The 22385-nt window shown below is 48.0% G+C and overlaps 1 protein-coding gene across 1 annotated transcript in view; it reads left to right on the top strand.

Annotated features, from left to right (window-relative positions):
• The first annotated feature begins 5279 nt into the window (after nt 1-5279).
• Nucleotides 5280-22385, top strand: part of Abat (4-aminobutyrate aminotransferase) — a 96124-nt gene continuing 79018 nt past the window's right edge. Inside the window, 1 exon segment of the mRNA NM_031003.2 lies at nt 5280-5336. The gene's annotated coding sequence lies outside the window, so the exon portion shown is untranslated.

Here is a 22385-nt window from a genome sequence, read left to right as displayed (position 1 = left end):
CCGTCACAGTCTGGCCCATACATAAGCATTTTCTTAGTTAACGAGGGCTGTGGAAAGGCCCTTCGGGAGCGCCATCTCTGGACACTCAGTGTTCCTGAGTGTTGTAAGAAAGCAGGCCAAGAAAGCCATGGGCATCAAGCCTCTAACAATTCTTCCATGGCCTCTGCTTCAGGGCCTGCCTCCAGGTTCCAGCTTGACTCTTCCCTTCATGACAGACTATTCTGTAATCTGAAATAAGCCCTCTCCTACTAGGTTGCTTTTGGCCATGGTGTTTATCACAGCAGTAGAAACCTAAGACACAGTCAAAGGCTTAGTGCTAGAGTGTCTGTCTGGCGCTCACGGTGTAATACTGCTAGTTTGGTTCACGGTACTGATGGAGAAAAAGAAAGTAGAGAAACAGGAGAAACCATTGCAAATTCACATTTCAGTCATGAAGATCTGGCCCTTCCCTTTTGTTGGTTTGTTTCCCTAACGAGTGTATCATTTTAGATCCTAAATCAGTTTGCCTCTGCTTTCCTGGTACTGGAATTACAAGCATACACAGCGTACCTGGACTTCTGTCATTGGTGATTGTTTTGTTTTTAGAGTCATGGCCTGACTACAGTATCCTCAACTGGCCTGACCTCACTGTGTAAGACGGGGCTGGCTTCCTACACATAGAGATCTGCCTGTCTCTGTATCCCAAGTGCAAGGATTAAAGGTATGAATCCCAGGCTATGCTAGATCTTTTTAGGTTTTAGGGATCGAACTAAGGCCCTTGTGTTTCTGAGGCAGGCACTTTACTGCTGAGCATTCTCCCTGATCCCCTAGCCTTTGGAGTGAGTGCTGTGCAAAGCACAGGCTGGAAAACAGATGGGTGTTGTAACTTGACTCCAGACAAGTTCTTCAGGCCTCAGTTTCTTCTTCTTTTGAGGGAGAGGGGGTAGTTATCTCTGATCGGAACCCACATTCCCTTTAACCAGCATACTCTCTGCGCTCTTCACCTGCATCTCCACAGTGCTGCACCCCCCCACCCTCTCATCCCCATCCCCTACCCCCACCGCCACAGCTAGAGTGGCCTTCCATGACAGCCGCTGAGCATAGCAGAGGCCCAAAGAAGGGCTCAGCATCCTCTCGCACCCCCAAGACATCCACTTCCTGAGTGGTAGGAAACCTGCAGGACTGTTGAAGTAAATGTGCAAAGGGCTGCTTCCAGCGGCTCACAGTTTTCTTCACAGCTGGCGGAATGAAGCGATTTGAGAATCAGCTTGCAACGCACCTGGCCCTACACGCCTCCTCCCCACTCCTGCTTAGCCAGAGAGAAAGCTTCGCTCCCAAGAGAGGCCTGAGGTAGGCCCCAGAGAGCCTTCCAGACCTGGCTGAGTGAAAACAGAACAGATGAATGAGATGGGCGCGGGCTCTTTCCTCTAAAGCCCTTCGCTCTGGATGAAGCAAACTTTTTCGACCAAGAGCACACTGCAGCTGCTCGGTTAGGCTCTGCCATAACAGTATCGTTGGCCAAGCGGAAATGGATCTGGTGGCCATGTCCCGGTAAAGCCTTGCTCACTGAAGATTTTATCCCCGATTGATCTCGTGGGGGCTATTTTTAGATTTTTCTCCAGCCACTTAAAATATAAAGCCTAGATTTAGTTCAATTTCATTCAAAAATAGATGAGTCCTGAGCCTTTAATCCCTACACTAAGAAGTTTGAGGCAAAAGGAATCAGTTCAGGACCAACTTGGACAATATATGAGACCTCGTCAAAAATAACTATCTCAGCCAGGCATAGTGGTGCACGCCTTTATTCCCAGCGCACAGGAAGCAGAGTCGGCAGATATCTGTGAGTTTGAGGCCAGCCTGGTCTACAAAATGAGTACAGAACAGCTAGTACTGTTACACAAAGAAACCCTGCCTCAAAAACCACACACACACACACACACACACACACATGCACACATATAAACACACATACACACCCACTCACACACACATACACACATGCACACATATAAACACACAGACACACACACATGCACACATATAAACACACATACATACACATACACACATATACACATGCACACATATAAACACACATACACACACATACACATGCATACACATATACACACATACACACACATGCACACACATATACACACATATACACACATACACATGCATACACATATACACACATACACACATGCACACACATATACACACATACACACACATATACACACATACACACACATACATACACACATGCACATGCACACACAAGTATCTCTTGACCCATTTGGCCCATGAGCTTGCTTGCCAACCTATGCTTAGATTTTGCTTAGGTGTTTTTTTGTTTTTAATTTTAACTTTTCTTTTTTTTTTTTTTTTAGCTGGGGACCGAACCCAGGGCTTTGGGCTTCCTAGGTAAGCGCTCTACCACTGAGCTAAATCCCCAGCCCCAATTTTAACTTTTCTTAGCAAAGGAAGAACTGCATGTGTGTACGTAACTTTATAGCCCTCAAGAAGTTGAATCAGCAAGATTTAGCCCGGTGTGGTGGCGTATACCTTTAATCCTAGGACTTAGGAGGCAGATGCAATCAGATCTCTGAGTTCAAGACCAACTTGGTCTACAGGGTAAATTCCAGGACAGCCAGAGCTAAGTAGAGAGACCCTGCCTCAAAATAACACCAAAAAGATTGCCAGAAGCTTAAGGCCAGGTTGGGTTATATGGCTAACAATAAATAGCGACTTTAAAAACAAAGTAAAATTAGAGTAATTCATGATTTTGATATGCAGAATATCTATTTCTACTAGTGATATTATTTACCAATCCTGCCTCTTTGACCACCTTCTTGCTTCGTTTCTGTCTAATATGACAGCTACCCATTTTGTGTTTTTGTCTCTTTTCAGTGGGCAACAGGGGCGGTGCTGCAGACAGAGTCTCAGGATCCCGCATTGTAGCCATGCTGACCTAGAATTTGATAAACGGCCCAGGCTGGCCTCAGACTCGAGGCAATCCTCCTGCCTCAGGCTCCTGAGAGGTAGGGTTATAGGTATAAACTCATTTCACTGAGTGAACATCTCATGTATTTCAGGTGGGCCTCAACCTCGATTTTCCTCAAGGATGACCTTGAACTTCTGATCCTTCTGCCTCCGCCTCATGAATATTGAGACTCTAGGTATGCGCCATAAGATCGTGCTTGCTTGCTTGTTTGTTTGTTTGTTTGGAGATGGGGTCTCCTGACGCAGCTCTGCCTCTCCCTCCCCAGCGCTGGGATTAAAGGCCGGTGCTGCCACACCTGGAAGTTTTTAAGATTGAAGTATCCAATTTCTCTCAAGAATAGCCGAGATGAGGCCGAACCAGCGGTAGATGAAACTGTGCAGTTCCTCGAAAGCTCACAGACAGTGATGAGGCTGGAGCCATCTTGGGGGCTGAAAAAACCAGACGTTCCGTCCTTTTGCTTTAACTTGCTTTCCTTTGCAAAGTATTCGTGGGCCGTTTGCAATCTTGGGCAAGCAATAAATGGATCATCTGCAGGCTTAGGTTTTAGGGAGAAATTGCTAGGTTTACAGCACAGCCTCCAGAAAATTCCTCAGGTCAGGTGACAGGGTTAACATGACAAAGCAACTGGCAGGACCTCCTGGGCTCCCAAGGGACCAGGAATCTGGGCCTTCACCTGTGCCTTTCAGTTAATCTAGGCATTGTCTCCTTGGGGTTCCGTTAGGGTTTGCACAGTAGATTGCTTCCTTGGAGGTATTTTATTTGTTTGTTTATTTCAAGCCTGTCTTGATCCCCTTATTTCTAGGTTTACAATCCATAATAACTAGATATGAAGCTGCTTGGATTCCTAGACTCAAGAGAGACCCCCAGGCTCTATAAGAGTTGACCAGACCCTGACACAGTTGCCTGGGGTAAGCTTAGAGATGGTCAGATGTTTGTTTCTTTGATTTTACCAATGAGTGGTTACACCTTCTGTCCAGAAAACTTTAGAAAGTCGTGAGACCGTTAGAAATGAGTGAGCAACTGTAGTCCCAACACACTCCGTCCCATCAAACCAAAATAAATCCTCCTGCTCCTTAAAAAAGAAAGAAAGAAAAGAAAGAGAGAAAGGAAGGAAGGAAGGAAGGAAGGAAGGAAGGAAGGAAGGAAGGAAGATAGAAAGGGGAAAAAAAGAACCAGGCATGGTGGCACCTTTAATCCCAGCACTCCAGAAGGAGAGGCAGACAGATCTCTATGACCTGGAGGCCAGATGATCTACATTGTGGGTTTCAGGATAGACAGGGCTATGAAGAGAGACCCTGTCTAATAAACAAACATAAGTAAATGAAACAAGAAAGAGAAAAGGAGAAAGTGGGGGGTGGATGGCTGAATAGCTATGGACACACACTGCTCTTGCAGGAGCCCTGAATTCTATCCCCAGCGCCCCATTTTGTCAGCTCACAACCACCTGTAACTACAGCTCTAGGCAATCCCAGGATTCCTATGGCCTCCTTGGACATCCATACGAATATACACAGACAGACACATGATTAAAATAAATCTTCATTTTTAATGAAAGAAAAGGTGCGGGACTCGCATATTCGTTTTAAGGAGTTTTCAGTGCATCTCCAATTTTACATCAAAGATCTTGTTTCTACTCATAAAAGAGATACAAGCAGTTCTGCCTTCCTTTACCATTAAGGAAATGGAGGGAGGGGCTGGGGAAGAGACCTGCCTTGAGTTCCCGTTCTGTGCATCACTGATGGACCAGAAGGAAGAATGGAGAGCCGCTGCTGACAGGTGCTTTAGCCCTCTGTTTCAGGCCCCGGATTCTCAGGTTCCGGAGACCAGATCCGAAGCACAGGACTCAGGATTGGGGGGAAGGGGGGTCAGCTCCTTTCATCAGCAATACCCAGGATCTTAAAACAGTGATGTGAGGTGGGGGTACAATGAAGATTCGCGTTAGACTCTAAAGTCTCTCCCGCCCGTAAGGAGACGACTCCTAGCCCCGATCTGACTTGCTGGGGGATCCTCCCGCTGCCTCTCCCCCAGACCCTTGTTCCGGCCCTCGAGACCCTCCTCTGAGACCCCCAGGCGCATCCTATCCACGGAGGTCGGACTCTGCCCCCGCCCCGCCTTCCCCCTCCCCCCGGGGGCGGTGGCCCATGGCGGGCGCTCTCATTGGCTAAGGCGCAAGCAAGGGCCAGAGGCTGTGGTGCTGATTGGCCAGGGCGGTTCGGCGAAGCTTAGGAGCCTGGCGAGTCGCTGGGGGAAGCTGAGCAGACGCCAGGCGCAGCCGGGAGCATCGGAAGGTGATCGCGCAAGTCGGACCCGTGGATCACAGCCTGTAGATCGCGGCCCGGGCCTGGAGGTAAGTGCGACGCGTGTGCACGCGCGTGGCCGGCCCTTCTGAAGGAAGCCCTGCACCCGAGAAGCCAGAGACGGGCATCTTCCTCTAGAATCCGGGCCCTCCATCTAATCAGGACGCGGGCTCCTGCTCCGAAAGGAAAGGGTCTTCCACTTCCCAGGCCCCAGAAAGCAAAACAGCTTCTGTAACCTTCAAAAACGGGGCCGTTCGCCCTGGCCGCTGGCTGGAGGGGAAAATCCCATTCTTGTTTAGCTCTTGGAATAGAATGCCCCTCTTAACCCCCAAAGTGGAGTCCTGCCTCCGCAAATTTCTAGACCCTCTCCCATCTCCTCCCTTTCTTAAATATCTAAGTTAAATTAGGGTCTCTTGCTTCTCTCTCATTTTTGTCTCCTTGGAATGTTGAGGTCACAGCTCGTATAGAAGGGTCTTATCCTTCCCTGACTGTGAAAGTCCCGGAGAGTAAGACCCTCCCTTCAACAAGGACATCCCAGGCCAAATCACCTAAATATTTATCCCAGAAATTAGGTTCTGGATTCTGGGGACAGATGACTTCTCTTCTGTCCCTATGAAGACCCTTTCCCACCCATAGAAGCCATACTCCCCAAAAAAGGCTTTTAGGGGCCTCTCCTTCCCAGGCCTAGAGCTTCTTCCAGGAGCCTCCAAACTCTAAGAACACAGATGGTCTTGGCACTGCAGGACCAGCAGGCACCCCCTTCCACCCCCACCTCCAACACAAATATAAAAGGCTGTTATTCAGTGTTACCCTGCAGACGCAGGTCTCTCCCGCACAAAGGGCTATCAACATAGAGAAGAGCCGTTGGCCCACTCCCAAGGGTCCTCTGTTTGTTTCTTGGGTCTGCCCCCATCAACTCCTGTGGCTCTTGCCTGATGGAATTCCCTGGGCATTAGGCCAAGAGAAGGATGCTGCTGGGGTTGTCCACTGGTCTGGGGACACTGTTGGCTTAACTGTGTGCCTCCCTCACACTAGCCCGAGGAGGTTTGGCGGGGTCAGATCAGGAGACAGAAAAGCACTGAATCCTGGCCTGTTCTCTGGATCTGGACACTGGGATGTGGAATGGGGAGCGATGTATTTCCTGGAGTCCAGAGGACAGCTCCAGGAGAGGCAGATGACGGTGTCTGCATCCTACGATGTAAAAGAACACGTACATTAAGACTGACCATTTGTTTGGTACTTAATCAAACTGAGGCACAAAGAGAGAAAGGGACTGGCTCAAGGTCACCCAGTCAGTCAAAACCTGCGTAGTTCCTTAGGGTCCCCGGAGCTCCCCAACACTAGCTCCAGTCTTCACGTGGACAGTGGGCACTCTGGGCACCATGTCCACATATCACAGGACACAGCAACACCGAGAAAGTCAACTCAGAAGGAGCAGAGCTTGGAAAATGTCTGTCAACACTCTGCAGGCTTCTGTTCCTGGGGGCTTAAGGGTTTCTGTCTTGTACCTACTGCTGTGTAAAACTTGCCAAAATCCGGGCCAAGCCACTAGAATGGATATTATCAGTTACAGTATGCTAGAGCCAAAGTACTGTGAGAACCTCAGACTGGGTTTGCTCCAGGAAGGGGTGCTTGAGGAGGGTGCACCCATTTTCTCTCTGGTTCCCATTCTCTGCAGCAAAGGCTTGACCCTGCTTAGATTCCTGCACCCTTTCCTGGCACATGGGCGATTTTCTGGGACCATTTAGAGATCACCAAGCAGCAGTGACCAGACCCCCATAGATGGGAGAGTCTGGGGTACCAACTCTCCTTGCTTCTTTCTCTGTCTAGCTCTCAGCTGGAGGGTAGCTGTCATACCAAGAGCCGAGTTCAAGGTGAAAATGTAGACAAGAGAGTGGTGGTTTCCATCTGCTTCTTGGTGTGTGATCTGGGGGAAGATTTCCTTTTACTTTTCTTTATTTTATTTTATTTATTTCTTTATTTTTGTCAGTGTGTAGGACAGGCTAGCCTCTACCTCACTGCGTAGTTGAAGATGACCTTGAACTTCTGATCCTTCCGCCTTCACCCCTTGAATGCTGGGATTGTGTGACTTTACCACATCATTACAGCCAGCGTCCATGCAGGGCTGAGGCCAGGGCAAAGGGCTTGCTACATGCTAGGCAGGCACGCTACCAGCGGTGCTCTATCCCCTGACCTTTGGGAAAGTCCTTCTCTCTCTGTTAGTTATCCTCAAGGTGGAATAAGTTGGTCCTCAAAGTATAACACAGCCAATAAGTAGAAACAGTGGTCACGATTTCAACTACAGAGTCCATTCAAGCCAGGCGGTGGTGGCACATGCCTGTATTCTCAGGTAGATCTCTGTGAATTGAGGCCAGCTTAGTCTACAGAACAAGTTCGAGAATAGCCAGAGCTACACAGAGTCTGGAAAGCATCCCCTCCAGAAAGAGTCAGCTAAAACAGATAGTGTGCCAGCAGTGCCTCTGGGTGCGCCTGGGAACCTGTGCTGTAGACAGTCCTCCAGGACAAAGGCAGCCGAGAACCCTGGGCCATGGGAGAAAAGTTAGGATTGCAGGGAAACAGAGCAGTGTATGCACAGACCTTAAACCCAGTTGGAACCTAGGGCCAGCATCTATTGGCTACTTCTGCCTGGAGCAATATATACAACCATTGGCTCATCTGAGCCTCTGTTCCTTCTCTCTAGCCTGGAGGGTGGGCTTCAGGTAAGGTGTGGGCTTCAGGTAAGGGGTGGGCGTCTGGTAAGGTGTGGGCTTCAGGTAAGGGGTGGGCGTCTGGTAAGGTGTGGGCTTCAGGTAAGGGGTGGGCGTCTGGTAAGGAGTGGGCTTCTGGTAAGGGGTAGCTTGCATTGCGGTTTCTTATTCTTAACCCCACTAGCACTTTGAGTTGGGTGATTCTCAGCTGTGAGTTTTATCGTCTTTGTTGCATTTTACACACTTGATGCCAGTAATACTACTTCAGTTGATAGAAAAGGAAATATCTCCCGTTAGGATAGAGAGTTGGGTTCGTGGGTATAATGTCTGGTATGAGCATGAGTTTGGATCCCCAGCACACACCTAAAAGCCAGGCTAGGCAGCTGAGGAATGGAGACAGGTAGATCCTTAGCAAGCCAGTCTTGCCAAAAGGATGAGCTCCCAGTTCAATGAGAGAACCTGTCACAAAGAAGTAATAGCAGTAAGACTCCTAATGGTGACCTCTGGCCTCCACACCACACACACACACACACACACACACACACACACACACACCACATACACCACACATACACATACACATACCCACACATACACCACATACCATACATACATACATACACACCATATATACATACATACACACCATATATACATACACACCACACATACACCATATACATACCACACAACACACACGCACCACACCACACATATACCATACACACCACACCATACATACACACATACCACATATGCACCACATGCATACCATACAAACACTACACACACACACACACACACACACACACACACTACACATACACCATACACACACACACACACACACACACACACACCATCTCCAGATGACTCAGTATCTGGTAGAGGATAAAGTCTTCCTCCTGTCCTTCCTCATTGGGAACAGCTGTCCTAGTGTGGCTTCACACATGGCCAGTGTTTGAGCTAAGGCCTCCTCTTGCACCAGCTCCTCACTGTGGTTTCTCCCTGATGGGAAGGTAGGGGGCTCCCTGTGGGTTAGCCTCCCAACATCCGTGTCCCTTCAGTCCCTGTTCTTTCAGGAGAACTCTGCGGTTCACAGAGCACCATTAGGATTCATATTTTACAGACCTTGAAGATGAGAAATCTGGTCTGAGAGCATCACACCTTTCCCCACAGAGGCCAAAGAGAGACTCAAGGGGAAGGCGCTTGAAATTGATTACCTCTGTTTCTCTAAATGTGAGGGGGTTTGTACACGCCATAATGTGCCTACTGAGGTCAGAGAAAAACCCTTTTAGGGTTGGTTCTTTTGTAATTGGTGGGTCCCCCAGGATGGAACCCAGGTCTTTAGTCTTGGAAGCAAGTGCCTCTACCTGCTTGCTGAGCTTTGAATGCAATTTGAAAGAACAATTTGTTCGAGAGACTTTCTCAGAAGGACGTGAGGTTCTCATACAGTTTAAACTCCATGGGGACCCAGCATGAGGGAATCTGTCCCAGCAATGTCTCCACATGTACGCGGATGACTGAGGAGCACCCACTCATCATCCCAGTGTGGGAAGGGGCAGCATCCTGGTATGTTTCAGTGACTTTTTAGAATAAAGTAGATTAAGGCCCTGAGCCTGGGAAGGTCTCGGAGATGTATAATTTAGTGAAATAAAGTCACTGGAACAATACAGAGAGGACGGTTTTATTTTAAAAACATAGTTAAATACACAGAAAATGGGTAGCTAGGGGCCAGTGACATGACTGAGTGGGTGGAGGGACTCATCACCAATGACCTGAGTTCCATCCCCAGGGCCTACACAGCGAAGGAAGAAACGACTCCTAAAAGCTGGTCGTCTGGCTCCTGAGAGAACACCATGATACTGTCACACAGATAAATGTATTTAAAATTTTTGAGAAGATGAATCACCTTCTTAGCACCGATGACGACTAAAGACGACTCATCAGTCTTATAGAAAGAAAAAACGATAGATAGGAAGAAGTCCGGGCTGGGGGGGGGGGGGGGCAGTCCCTTTCGAGAGAGGTAAGAGGACGAGCCCGCCAGCGGCTCCTGCTGGAGCAAGCAAAGCCCACACTTTGTGTGTCCACTATTAATTATTGATATTGATATTGATAATTGATATATACCTGAAGTTGCCAATGGCAGAGGCTCAGACCTTCTGAGCTTCCAGGGGCTTCTGAGGCTAAGAAACAGGTATGAAAGCTATCATCTGGGGTTGGGGATTTAGCTCAGTGGTAGAGCGCTTGCCTAGGAAGCGCAAGGCCCTGGGTTTGGTCCCCAGCTCCGAAAAAAGAACCAAAAAAAAAAAAAAAAAAAAAAAGAAAGCTATCATTTGTCCTGGCTGAGGATATGGAAGTACATCTTGGAGTTACCAGACCTGTGACCTCTCACGTGGATATCAGCCACTCTGATCTCTCAGACCCTGATTTCCTGTCCTTACGTGAGGTGTCAGTAAAAAGAAAAAAAAAAAAAAATAAACCACAGTGAAATCTGAGTTGGGAGGACAATAGAAGTGACCCGACTTGGTTAGGGTGAGGATTCAATGGGACCTTGTGTTCCTACCCTTGGTAAACAGTCGGTGCTTAATTTATGTAGCCACTGTCAGTCTCCTCTCTTTCCTCCTTCTGCTTGCCTGTCCCCTGGCTAGAGACAGACCACAAAACCCTCATAAGTGACAGCTGGGCAGCCTGGGGGCCTGCAAGAGCGCTCAGCAGAGTGGATCGATAGCCCCATGCACCACCATGCCTGACGGGGTTCTTGGCTGAAAGTCAGGGGAGGACTCTGAGGGGAGCCATGCTCCAGTTCCTCCTCCCGTGCCTGACTATCTTCTCTTTAACAAGCTAAGCTCCTAATGACTGGCCTCCAATTACACATTCCCTCAGTAACTCCAACTCCAAGGGCAGATTGTCCTTCAAAGGCGGCTTCAAGATCCATCTTGTTTTCCTTTTTTCTCCTTTCTCTCTTCCCATCCCCTCCCATGTCCCCCCATTCCCTTCCTTCCCCTTCCTTCCCCTCACTTCCTTTCCCCCACCCCTTAATATTTTGAGACAAAGCCTTACTATTAGCTCTGGCTAGCCTGGTCCTCGCTATGTAGCCCAGGCCAGCCTTGCATTTGGTCAACTCAGACTGATCTCAAAACTCCTAACAGTCCTCCAGCCTCAGGCTCCATGTCCTCAGCTATAGATTCTGCACTTTTATGGAAAATTCCTTTAACCCTTCTCTACCCTGAGCCAGAAACCTATTTCTCCCCCCACCCACATCCCAGTCTCCCTTGGTTCCTTCACTGCTGCCTGGTTTTCTCCCCTTCATTAATTCCCTAGCAAGCACGGCTTGTGACAGCCCTGTTTGTGCCCACCTCCCAAATGCACTGCCCAGTTTCTAGCGCAAGCGACATTGCTGAATGAGTCTCTGCATTCAGAAAAATTATTCGTGGGCTGGAGAGATGGCTCATCAGTTCAGAGCACTGTCTACTCTTCCAGAGGACCTAGGTTCAATTCCCAGTAGCCACATGGCAGGTAACAGGTCTCTGTAACTCCAGCTTCAGGGGATCTGACACCCTCACACCGACATACATGCAGGCAATGCACCAATGCACATAAAATAAAAATAAATAAGTCATTGAAAGAAAAGGGAAATTCTTTGTATTTATGTGCATGACTGTTTTTGCCTGCCTGTATATATGGATGTAATATGTGTGCCTGGGCCCTGAGCAGGTCAAAAGAAGGCACTAGGTACCCTGGATGGACAGTTGTGAGTAGACATGTGGGTGCTGAAAACCAAACCCAGGTCCTCTGCCAAAACAGCAAGTTCTCTAAACCACTGAGCCATCTTTCCAGGGCCAGGGTGAGTCGGACTCTGAATTTTCATTGTGAGAAAACAGACAGCACACTTAAGCAAGTGTTTAAACTACTTTAAAGGATAGCATCCGTGGCGTTAAACATATTCCAGTGCTGCTCTAAGCTATCTTCGTCACCCTGTAAGGAAGATTAAGTGGTCACTCCTCACGCCTCAGCTCCCGGTCTCTGCAGATTGGCCTGTCCTGAGTACTTCCTGTTGATGTTTAGCTTCTCCATGACTACGCATACTACAGTACTTCTTCCTGTTTTAGAAATTAGCAATATTCCGTAATATAGGTTGATCGTGACTTGCTCCTGCCTTTATCAGCGAGCCAATAGGTATGAGAAGGTGATAGAAATCTTGCCTACTGTGAACATACATGTGCAGGTCTTGGCTTAAAGACCTGCTTTTGAGCCGTGGATGCGGCTCACTTGGTCCAGTGCTTGCCTAGCATGTACAAAGCTCTGACTTTAAAGTCATCTGCAGCTACAAATGAGCTTGAAGCCCACCTGGGGTATGTGGAGACCATGTCTTTAAAGGGAGGGAAAGCATCTGCTGGGGAGATGGCTTAGCCGGGAGAGTGCTTTACTTGCAAGCATAAGGACTAGAATTTGGATCCCCAGAGCCTCTATAAAAGCCAGGCAGTAATCCTTGCTGGCCACTTGTAATCCTTGGACAAACAGACGAGTGGAACAAACTGGCTAGCAAAAAGACACCCATCTACTTTAGACCCATACACACCCACCATCAGAACCACTGCTGCCGCCACCACCACACCACACTAGACATACACCCTAGACATGCAAGAAAAAGAGAAGGAAAAACCTGCTTTCAGTTTATACACAGGAGCCAAACTGACAATCTGGGGGCTGACTCCCTGTTGGACCCAAGGAACTTGGACAACAGGATTTACATTCGCACCTGCATGTGTGAGGGCTCCAGTGTCCACACATCCTCAGTAAATTACTGTCTTATCCTAGCCTGTCTGGGCACGGCGATGTTGCTACATTGTTGCGTTGACCTATATTTTGGTAACTGCTCTCACTGTGACATTGAGTATCAGCTGCTCCTGTGCTTGCTGCTCGTTAATGTCTCTTCAAGTCCTTTTTATTCTTAAAAAATGTTACAGACTCAGCATGGTGGGACACCTGTTTAATCCCAGTACTCCGGAGGCAGAGACAGGTGGATCTGAGCTCAAACCCAGCCTGGACTAATAGATAGCTGCCAGCCTAGGCTAGTCTCATTAAGCTAAAGTTTCAATAAAACAAAAGAAAATTGTTACATTAATTTATTGTGGGGTCACACATGTAGTGTGGTTGTGGAGGTCAGAGGACAACTTCATGTGGATTCTGGGGATCAAACTCTAGTCGTTAGGCTTGGTGGCAAAAGCCTTTACCCACCAAGTCATCTTGAGGCCCCCTGTGTTCCCTTCGCTTGCTTGTCAACTGTGTTTGTCTTTCTAGATTGAAGTTGTAATTATTTATATTTAGGTTGTTTGGTTGATTGGTGTGTGCATGCATGTATATACAGGTCACATGCTTATATGGATGTCAGAGGACAACTCTTGGGAGTTGGTTCTCTCCTCCATATGTGTTCTGGGCATTGAACTCAGGCTACCAGACTTGGCATAAAGCCCCTTCACTCACTGGGCCATTTGCTGGCCCATGAAGTTGTGATCTGTGTCGCTATTTCCTGGTCCATTTAAACAGTTCCTGTATAGGTCAGGAACTGTCTGTGACCTTGGAACACAGGCAACTTCAGAACAGTTCCTGCCCACGAGGAAATCACTGTGTAAATCAGGTTTGCTGCCTCCACACTGCTGGCTTCATAGGAGGGGGCAGCCATCTGCTTTAATCCTTCTCTCTGAGACGTCAGTAGTATACCTCCATGCAAGTGGTGACAGCCACAACCTCTCTGTCACCGAATGTTCTGTGGGGAACAAAACTGCTCCTGGTTGAGAATCACCAGTTTAGAGGTGCTGTGTTCCTTGGAGACATGTTGGAACACCCAACAACAGACCAAAGAAAGCATTTAGCCCAGATCAATCTTGGTAAACTAATACATTACCCAGGATTCTCTCCATGGGGTGGGTAGCTCTGAAACAGCTGTGTCACTGAGAAGTCGCACCCCAGCATGGGTGACACTCACAGAAGCAGCACCAAGGCGCTCTCTGCCTGACTTGCAGTTTCACCAGTCTTCTGAGCAATTGTTTATGGCTTTTACAACCCTGGGGAGAGCCCTCATGAACCTAATAATTTTCACAGGCTTGTAAGTTTCCTTGGCCTGGAGTCCTATCAGTCTCCTCGTCCTTGCTTCAGGAGGGGAAACAACTACTCAAGAGGCTGAACAAACATAGATAGCCAAAATTTCTGTCTTGAAGCACATTGTTGGATGTTGGACAGGTGGGTGGATGGATGGATGGGTGGATGGATGGATGGATGGATGGATGGATGGATGGATGGTTGGATGGATGGGTGAATGGATGGATGCTTGTATGCATGGATCAGGGGATGAGCAGATGCATGGATAGATGTGTGAATGGATGGATGGATGGATGGATGGATGGATGGTTGGATGGGTGGGTGGATGGATGGATGGATGGTTGGATGGGTGGATGGATGGATGGTTGGATGGGTGGATGGATGGATGGATGGTTGGATGGGTGGATGGATAACTGACTGTACTTTATAATATTTGGACATATTCCTGAGGCTGTACTGAGGATCCACTTTTCCTACTGAAACATGCTACTTTGGGCATGGTAGTCCTCACACTTTTAACATGGGCACACCCAGGAAAGCTTTGTAAAACACACAAGCTTACGCATCAGAATCTGAGCTTTAATAGAATCACCAGCTGATAGACTACTCTCAAAGCCCTCTGCAAATCCTGACCAACCCCTGCCTTACCAATGTATCAATTCCCAGCAGTCCCATTGCCTTCGGCCAACCCCTTCATTAGATGTTGACATCACAAAGGAGGCATGCTGACAGCATAGAGTCCTTCAGCTGCACTGAGTCTTCTACCTGGGCCCACTGTGCTTTAGAACCTCTTTATTTGGACTGAGGAGATAATGCTCAGGGGATAAAAGTACTTGTCATACCAGACAAGGACCTGAGTTCAAATCCCTGTAACCCATGTAAAAGTCAGAAGCATCCCAGTGCTTCTTCTTTGAGGAGATGGGAGATGAAGTCAGGATAATCCCAGAAGCCCACCAGCCAGCCAGCCTGGTGAGCCTATAAAACACCACCAATAACAACACCATGACAATGAATGAGGTGACTCTGACTCTAAAGTTGGAAGCCAAGGACTGACACTAAGTTGTTCTCTGAGCCCCACACTAGCACTGACATCCACATGAGAGACCCTGCGTAGGCCCAGCACTTTCTTCAGAGCAAAAAGAAAAAGAAACAGTGAGAGACAGACAGACAGACAGAGAGGGAGAGAAGGGAGGGAAGGAGGGAGAGAAGGGAGGGAGAGAAAGAGGGACAGAAGGGAGGGAGAGAAGGAGGGAGAGAAGGGAAGGAGGGAAGGAGGGAAAGAAAGGAGGGAGAGAATGAGGGAGAGAAGGGAGGGAGGAAAAGAGGGAGAGGAAAGTCCTACTATGTGGTCTTCCACATAGTAGGTAAAGTGTTTGCCACAAAGTCATGAGGACCTCAGTTTGATCGCAGCATCAAGAGCAGGCACCGTGATGTACTGGTCACCCCTGCACTGGGTGGGGTCAGAAGGCTCCCTAGTGCTCACCGATCACCAGGATAGCCTGACTAGCAAGTTCAAGTTCCCGAAAAAGAATGTATCTCAAAACAAGGCAGGGTGTTCCTAAATAATGCCACTCAAAGGTGACCTTTGCCCTACCCATTCATTCTCATATGTGCATGTGCACAAGTTCAAGTTCCCGAAAAAGAATGTATCTCAAAACAAGGCAGGGTGTTCCTAAATAATGCCACTCAAAGGTGACCTTTGCCCTACCCATTCATTCTCATATGTGCATGTGCACACAACAGAAAAATAAGCAGTGGGAGAAGGGTGAAAAATCATGGCTCTTGTGAAATGGAAAAAAACAAACACTTGTCCTTGGGTTAACAAGCAGATGTTATAAGTTCAAAGGAAAAGCCAAATACAGCACAGCCGTGCATGCAGAGAGAAATGATGGCGTGGATCACAAGAGGAGGCAGAAATGGTCCTGATGGGGCAGAACTTGCTTATCTGTCAGTTTCCTGCAACTTAAAGGGGTTTAAAAAGAAACCAAGCTAGCTTGGATGCAAGGAACAAGACTGGAATCAAATAACCCAAAGGCTGGTGTAGTTTGTCATTGACGAACAATTTCTCTCTGTCTCTTGGTGGGACAGAGGCAGGAGAGTTCAGTGAGGAGAGGTTCCCAGCCGGGCGACCCTTTATGAATTTGGACTGGACCCAGAGATCCATTGGGGATCACAGTGGGGTTCTGAGCAAGGTGGTGAGGTGATTTCATTAGCACTTGAAGTAACTGCACAGCGAGGGGCAACCCATCTTCTTCCACCGTTGAGCCCAGGTTCCACACTGGAACCAGCCAATCCTGGCCTTGTACCAAGAGCTTTTAAGACCTTAAAGCGCCTTGGGGGCAAGGTTGGCGGAATGCCAGCCAAAAGAGCAAGGCACCACCGCACAGGCAGGCCTGTTCCCAAGTAGGAACAAAGGCAGCCTCCCCTCTCCTTGTCCACAGCTGTAAATAGCTCTCTGCTGGCCCTGCAGTCTGAGCTCCTTTGTGGGGACAGGCTGGAAATGAACATCCCGAGAAGTGTTTGTGCAAATTACTGCTGAACGCACAGTGTACACCTGGCAGCCTGCCCCGGCGCAGCCCTGCGTGCAACACCCTCCCAGGAGCCGCAAGCCAGGCTCAAAGAACACACACACAAGATTGTGGACATTCTGATCTAGGGACAGGCTTGAGGAAGGCGTCCAAGCTGAGCCAGCTGTCAGGTTGAGAAGAGAAGCAAACCTTCTAAGGACCCAGACCAAGTTTCATTATCATGGCAGTAACTCATGAACAATAAAAGGGCAGACATCCTAAGGGTTACCTACCCTGAACTTGTGCATCCCATGAGGCAGGACTGAGCAGAGTGCAAACCTGGGAAACAGACTCAGTAAGTAGACCCCACAGAGGGCTGTTCATTCGAGCAGCGCCCACTGTCCACTAGCCACACGGATGCCTCTGGGCAATCTTGCAGCTCCCTGGCTTCAGGGCACCCATCCGTCAGTTCAAGCAAGAATGTTTCTAGTCACTGAAAACTGGGGTGAGGGGTCCAGCTACTACAATAAATAGAAAAGTAGAGCCAAAATATTTTAAAAAGAAATGGGGCTGGTGAGATTAGATGTCTCAACAAGTTAAAGGGTGGAGTTAGATCCGCAGGACCAACATAGCGGGAGCAGAGAACCAACGCCTGCCAGTCGCCCTCTGCCTTCCATCGCTTGCCACGATGCCGTGTGCATCTCCAAGTATATCGAGTAATTTAAAAATTGTAATTAAAAATTCCGCTGCGTGGGATGATGAATGGCTGTAATCTCAGTGTTTCAGAAGCGGAGGCAGGAGAATTGTGGGTTGGAAGTCAGCATGGAATATGGTTCTACCCAGCCTGGGCTGGGTAATAAAATGGGGGTGGGGTGGGGTGTGTACTGAGGGTACAGCTCCCTCAGTAGAGGGTGAGCACAGCACACACACACATCACACCTCGGAAAGCAGACACGGTGGTGCACGCACGCCTGTAATGCTAGCACCAGAGGGTAGAGGCAGGGGGATAAGAAGTTCAAGGTCATCCTCAACTACAACTATTTAGCAAATTTGAGGTTAATTTGAGAGGGGCGAGACCCTATCCAGAGAGAGAGAGAGACAGACAGACAGACAGACAGACAGACACAGACAGAGACGGAGACCGAAAGACAGAGACAGACAGACAGACAGAGGCAGAAAGGTGAGTGCCATGCATGCTTGCTCACATCTATAATCTCAGCATTCAAAATTCTGAGACAGGAGGATCACCTTTAGTCTCAGGATGGTCTGGGTCACAGACTAAGACACTACTTAAAACAAACAGCCAGGCTTGGTGGCCCACCCCTTCAATATCAGCACTCAGGAGGCAGAGGCAGGCAGATCTTTGTGAGTTCAAGGCCAGCCTGGTCTACAGAGTGTCTTTCAGGACAGCTGCAACCACACAGTGAGACTGTATCTCAAACAAAGCCTTCACACAAACACTCAGGAGGAAGCTAGTGGGACTTGGCTCCTGCATGCTGCTTTCTGAGACATTTCCCCTACTGCCATTCCGAGATAGATTGGTTGAGAGGAACATCGTGCCCACAGAGACTAGAAACCCGTAGCAGCTGCCATGTTCTGATAGTCCTTCTTGGAATGGAGCAGGTTCAGCAGTTCGCATTCTCGCTGCTTATCATGGCTCAAAAGGTCACTGCTGTTATCCAGGTCAGCTCCCTGTTTGGAGTCTACTTTTCTATTTGCTGTGGTAACTGGTCCTCCTCACCCCAATTCTCAGTGACTATTTAATTAGAGTTGTACCAAGGTGGGGGGCACCAAGCAAGCACACACATCTTCCCTTTTGTATTTTAATTTCCCGATCTGTGTTTTGCTACCTGCTCTGTAAGTGAACGCTTCCTCCAATGCCTGGGAAGACAGAACTGCTCAGGATCCAAAGATACTTTATCCTAAGCGATTGTAGAACGCCTGGGGTTCACCAATTGCTAATCTTTAACTGGGGAAAGCATACAGTGGGGGAACATTCCTTTGCCCCTGAGCTGACAGTCAAGTCCCTACAGAGAGTCAGCTAAGACCTGCAGCTGTCCCTCTGTCCTTCGGTTTAGGAGAGCAAGGAAACTGCAGGAGTCAGAGGCCCCTCACATGGGAACTTATCACATGCAGGTTGACTCTGGGAGCCACACCCAGGATCTGGAGGGAACATCAGACTGTGTTTCTAATAGGGAGCCAAAGGGCACTTGGGGCCTTACACCTATTAATCATTGAACCCGGCAGCAACGCCCAGAGTGCTCGTTGGTGTTCTACAAGCAAGGAAAGTGAGGCGTATATGAAGCCTGAGTTATACATCTCTGTAATCCCCAACTATTTGATTAGAGATGGCCCAAGGGCAGGGCTGGCCCTGTGACTCAATATTAGAGCTACCTCAAGTAAGGCTGTGGGTGGCGATCCTCCAACACAAGGGATTTGGGAGAAACAATAGGCATGTCAGTCCAGAGAAGCACCACCCTGGTTGGTTTGAGGGGAAGTCATTTCCCCAGACCCCTTATAGTGAGTTTAGCACTCTGTTATAATCCTTCGTCCATTTCTGTCCCTAGCAGGAGACCACACATCTCTTAGGTTAAGCTTCAGCAGGTCTGAGCCCTTTCTATGTCTCTGGCATCTTCCTAGGGTCTGCGTCAAAGTATCACTGAGATGAGCAGGAAACATTGTTATTTAATGCTTCTGATGTTTGCTGTCCTGGTTTGCTCAGACAAGCTTGTTTCTTGTTTCTTTCACCTTGCCTGCCTTTTCCTCCTCTTCTTGTTGTTTTGAGACAGAATCTCAGGTAGCACACAGTGGCCTCAGACGTGCTCTGTAGGCAAGGCTGGCTTTGGATTCCTGCTGCAGTCTCTGCTTCTCGAGTGTCAGATGGGCTCATAGGTGTGAATCACTGCGTTCCGGTACTGTCCTTTCTTATAAGTGTTTCACACTAAAATGACCATCAGAGTATAAGAGGTACAAAGACCCCGTGTGCCCTTCACCAAATGTTCTTCAAGTACTTGCCCTTCTTATAAACTTGTTACACTGAGATGGCCGTGAAAGTGTAAGAGATACAGAGACCCCATGTGCCTTGTCCACTGTTTCCCCATGACCCCTGTCTCACTAACCCATAGATAACACACTAGTTGGGCTAGTATGACCCTGATACAACTGCCTGTCAATGGGATTCCCTCCAGTTTACACATATGTACTGTGCATATTTAGGGTTTTTGGTTTGAATTTATTCTTTTGAAGATTTTTCCTTTTCTTTCTTTCTTTCTTTTTTTTTTTTTTTTTTTTTGAGTGGTGCTGGAATCAAACTCAAGACACCATACGCAATCTACTACTCTCTCAGCTCCCACCCTGCATATGTTTTAGCAGTTATCAATCTCACTGGGAAGCAAGTGAAATCAGAGGGCAGCACCGGCTCGGGACCACTCAGAGTTCCAGTCTGCAGGACAGGCTGTGGAGAGTGAGGTGGAGCTATGAGGCAAGGAGTTAGGAGGCTGCGGGAGACATCCTAAAATCTGCCTCTGTGGGACGGGGAAGGACAGCACGGAGAACCACGTGGTTTTGAGAGTTTAAGCAGCTCATTGTTTCTGCAGTTCCTCCCTCGGCACTTACTCCGCGGTTTTATTTTTCTGAGCACCACTTAAACCCAGTTTACAGGTTCGAATCCCAGTTTAGCTGCTTCCTAGCAGAGAAACCTTGGGCGGGTTGGCGAACCTCTGCATACGTCCTTTGTCAAATGGGCCAACAGTCATACGGATGCAGAAGTGTCGGATGCAGGAGTGTCGAGGGAGTTAAAGGAGGGATTTACGGGAAGGCCTCGGGAACAGAAGCAGACCTGAAGCTCAGTAATGCTCAGTAAACATGACTGCTATTTTTACTACCCATTATTTCTTTTAATTAAATTGGTCTGCTTAGTGGTGAGCCCCAGCTATAGGTGAGCGGTCACAGATCTCTGAAGTGTGTTTGCCTGCTTCCTTTTCTTTCTTAGAGGCAGAGTCTGTGTAGCCTCGGCTGGCCTTGAGCTCTTGATCCTTTTGCTTCTACCTCCCAAGTCCTAGGGTTCCAAGCATTTGCCTTCGCCGTGCCTGGTTCTCTCTGTCTCTCTGTGTGTCTCTGTTTCTCTGTCATCATCTCTTTCTCTATGCCCATGTGTGTGCATGTGTGTGTGTGTGTGTGTGTGTGTGTGTGTGTGTTCATGTGGAAGTCAGAGGATGACGTAGGGTGTCTGCCTTAATCAGGCTTCGACTTGTTTTTTGAGGCAGGGTCTCCCAGTGAACCTGGAGCTCACTGATTCAGCTACACTGTGTGATCAGTGACTTCTAGGGATCGTCCTGCCTCTGCCTCCACTACCCGAGATTACTGGTGCATGCTACTGGGCCTGGCCTTTTCAGTGGATATTAGAGATCCAAACTCAACACCCCCCACTTATGTTTGCACAGCAAGCACTTTACCAGCTGAGGCATCTGCCAGGCACCCACCTCCTGTGTTTTCTTAATGCACGTTAAGGCAGAAATGTTGCCATTAAGATAAATGTCATTGAGCTGGATGGTGGTGGCTCAAGCCTTTAATCCCAGCATTTGGGAGGCAGAGGCAGGTAGATCTTTGAGTTTGAGTCACACAGAGTGAGTTCCAGGAGAGCCAGGGCTATACAGAGAAACCATCTCAATAAGTAAATAAATTAGCAAATAAATAAATGTCATCTACTCTCATTGGAAATTGGAAAGTGCATTTTGAGAGTCTGGAATCCTGGAGGATGCTTTCTAGCATGCGTTGGTCAAGTCACGTGACTCGGAGCCTTGGTTTCTTCATATAGAGAACATGATTTGCCATGCAGAATGGATCAGGAGATTTGAGTTGTTGAACACATAATTGGCCCTCAGGAAATGCCCCTTCTTCCTGGCACACGCATCCTGAGGTATCACATTGCTTCCTCTTGGCCTTGGAAACAGAAAAGCTAAACATGATCTCATTGAGGTTTTCAAATTACATTATTTAGTGCTTACACACACCCTCTATGTTCATGCATGTATGTGTGTGTGTGTGTGAGTGTGTGTGTGTGTATGTGTGTGTAGTGTGTGTGTATGTGTGTATGTGTGTGTATGTATGTATGTGTGTTTGTGTGTATTTGTGTATATGTGTGTATGTGTGTGTATGTATGTGTGTGTGTTTGTGTGTATTTGTGTGTATGTGTGTATGAGTGTTTATGTATGTGTGTGTTTGTGTGTATGTGTGTGTATGAGTGTGTATGTATGTGTGTGTTTGTGTGTATGTGTGTGTATGAGTGTGTATGTATGTGTGTGTGTTTGTGTGTATGTGTGTGTATGTGTGTATGAGTGTGTATGTATGTGTGTGTGTATGAGTGTGTATGTATGTGTGTGTAGTGTGTGTATGTGTGTGAGTGTGTTCATTCCATGGCACATATGTGGAGGTCAGAGAACAACTCGTAGGGGTCAGTTTTTTGGTTCAAACTCAGGCTGTCAGACTTGTCAGTAAAAACCTGACAGAGGTTTTTATCCAGCTCTGGAAGGGTTTGATTCAAAGTCATCAGCTGTTCCAACCACTTGGTTAGGAGTGAGAAGGGCTTGCATCCAATGTCCAGAGATAGTGTGGCTGTGACAGGCACATTTGCAAAGCGGAGACATCCCTGAGGTAAGTTCTGGTTTCTGTTCGGAGGTAGATTAGGCCAGGAGTTCTTGGACAAGGAAAGAAATGCAGAAAAATGAAAACCCAGCAGGCTGCCACATCCCATTAACTCCATTCCAGTATGGAGCCCCCAGGG

The sequence above is a fragment of the Rattus norvegicus genome, chromosome 10 (assembly GCF_036323735.1).
Source record: "Rattus norvegicus strain BN/NHsdMcwi chromosome 10, GRCr8, whole genome shotgun sequence".
NCBI lineage: Eukaryota > Metazoa > Chordata > Mammalia > Rodentia > Muridae > Rattus > Rattus norvegicus.
Note: the sequence above shows the minus strand (reverse complement) of the source record. Positions and strands in the feature narration are given on the sequence as shown.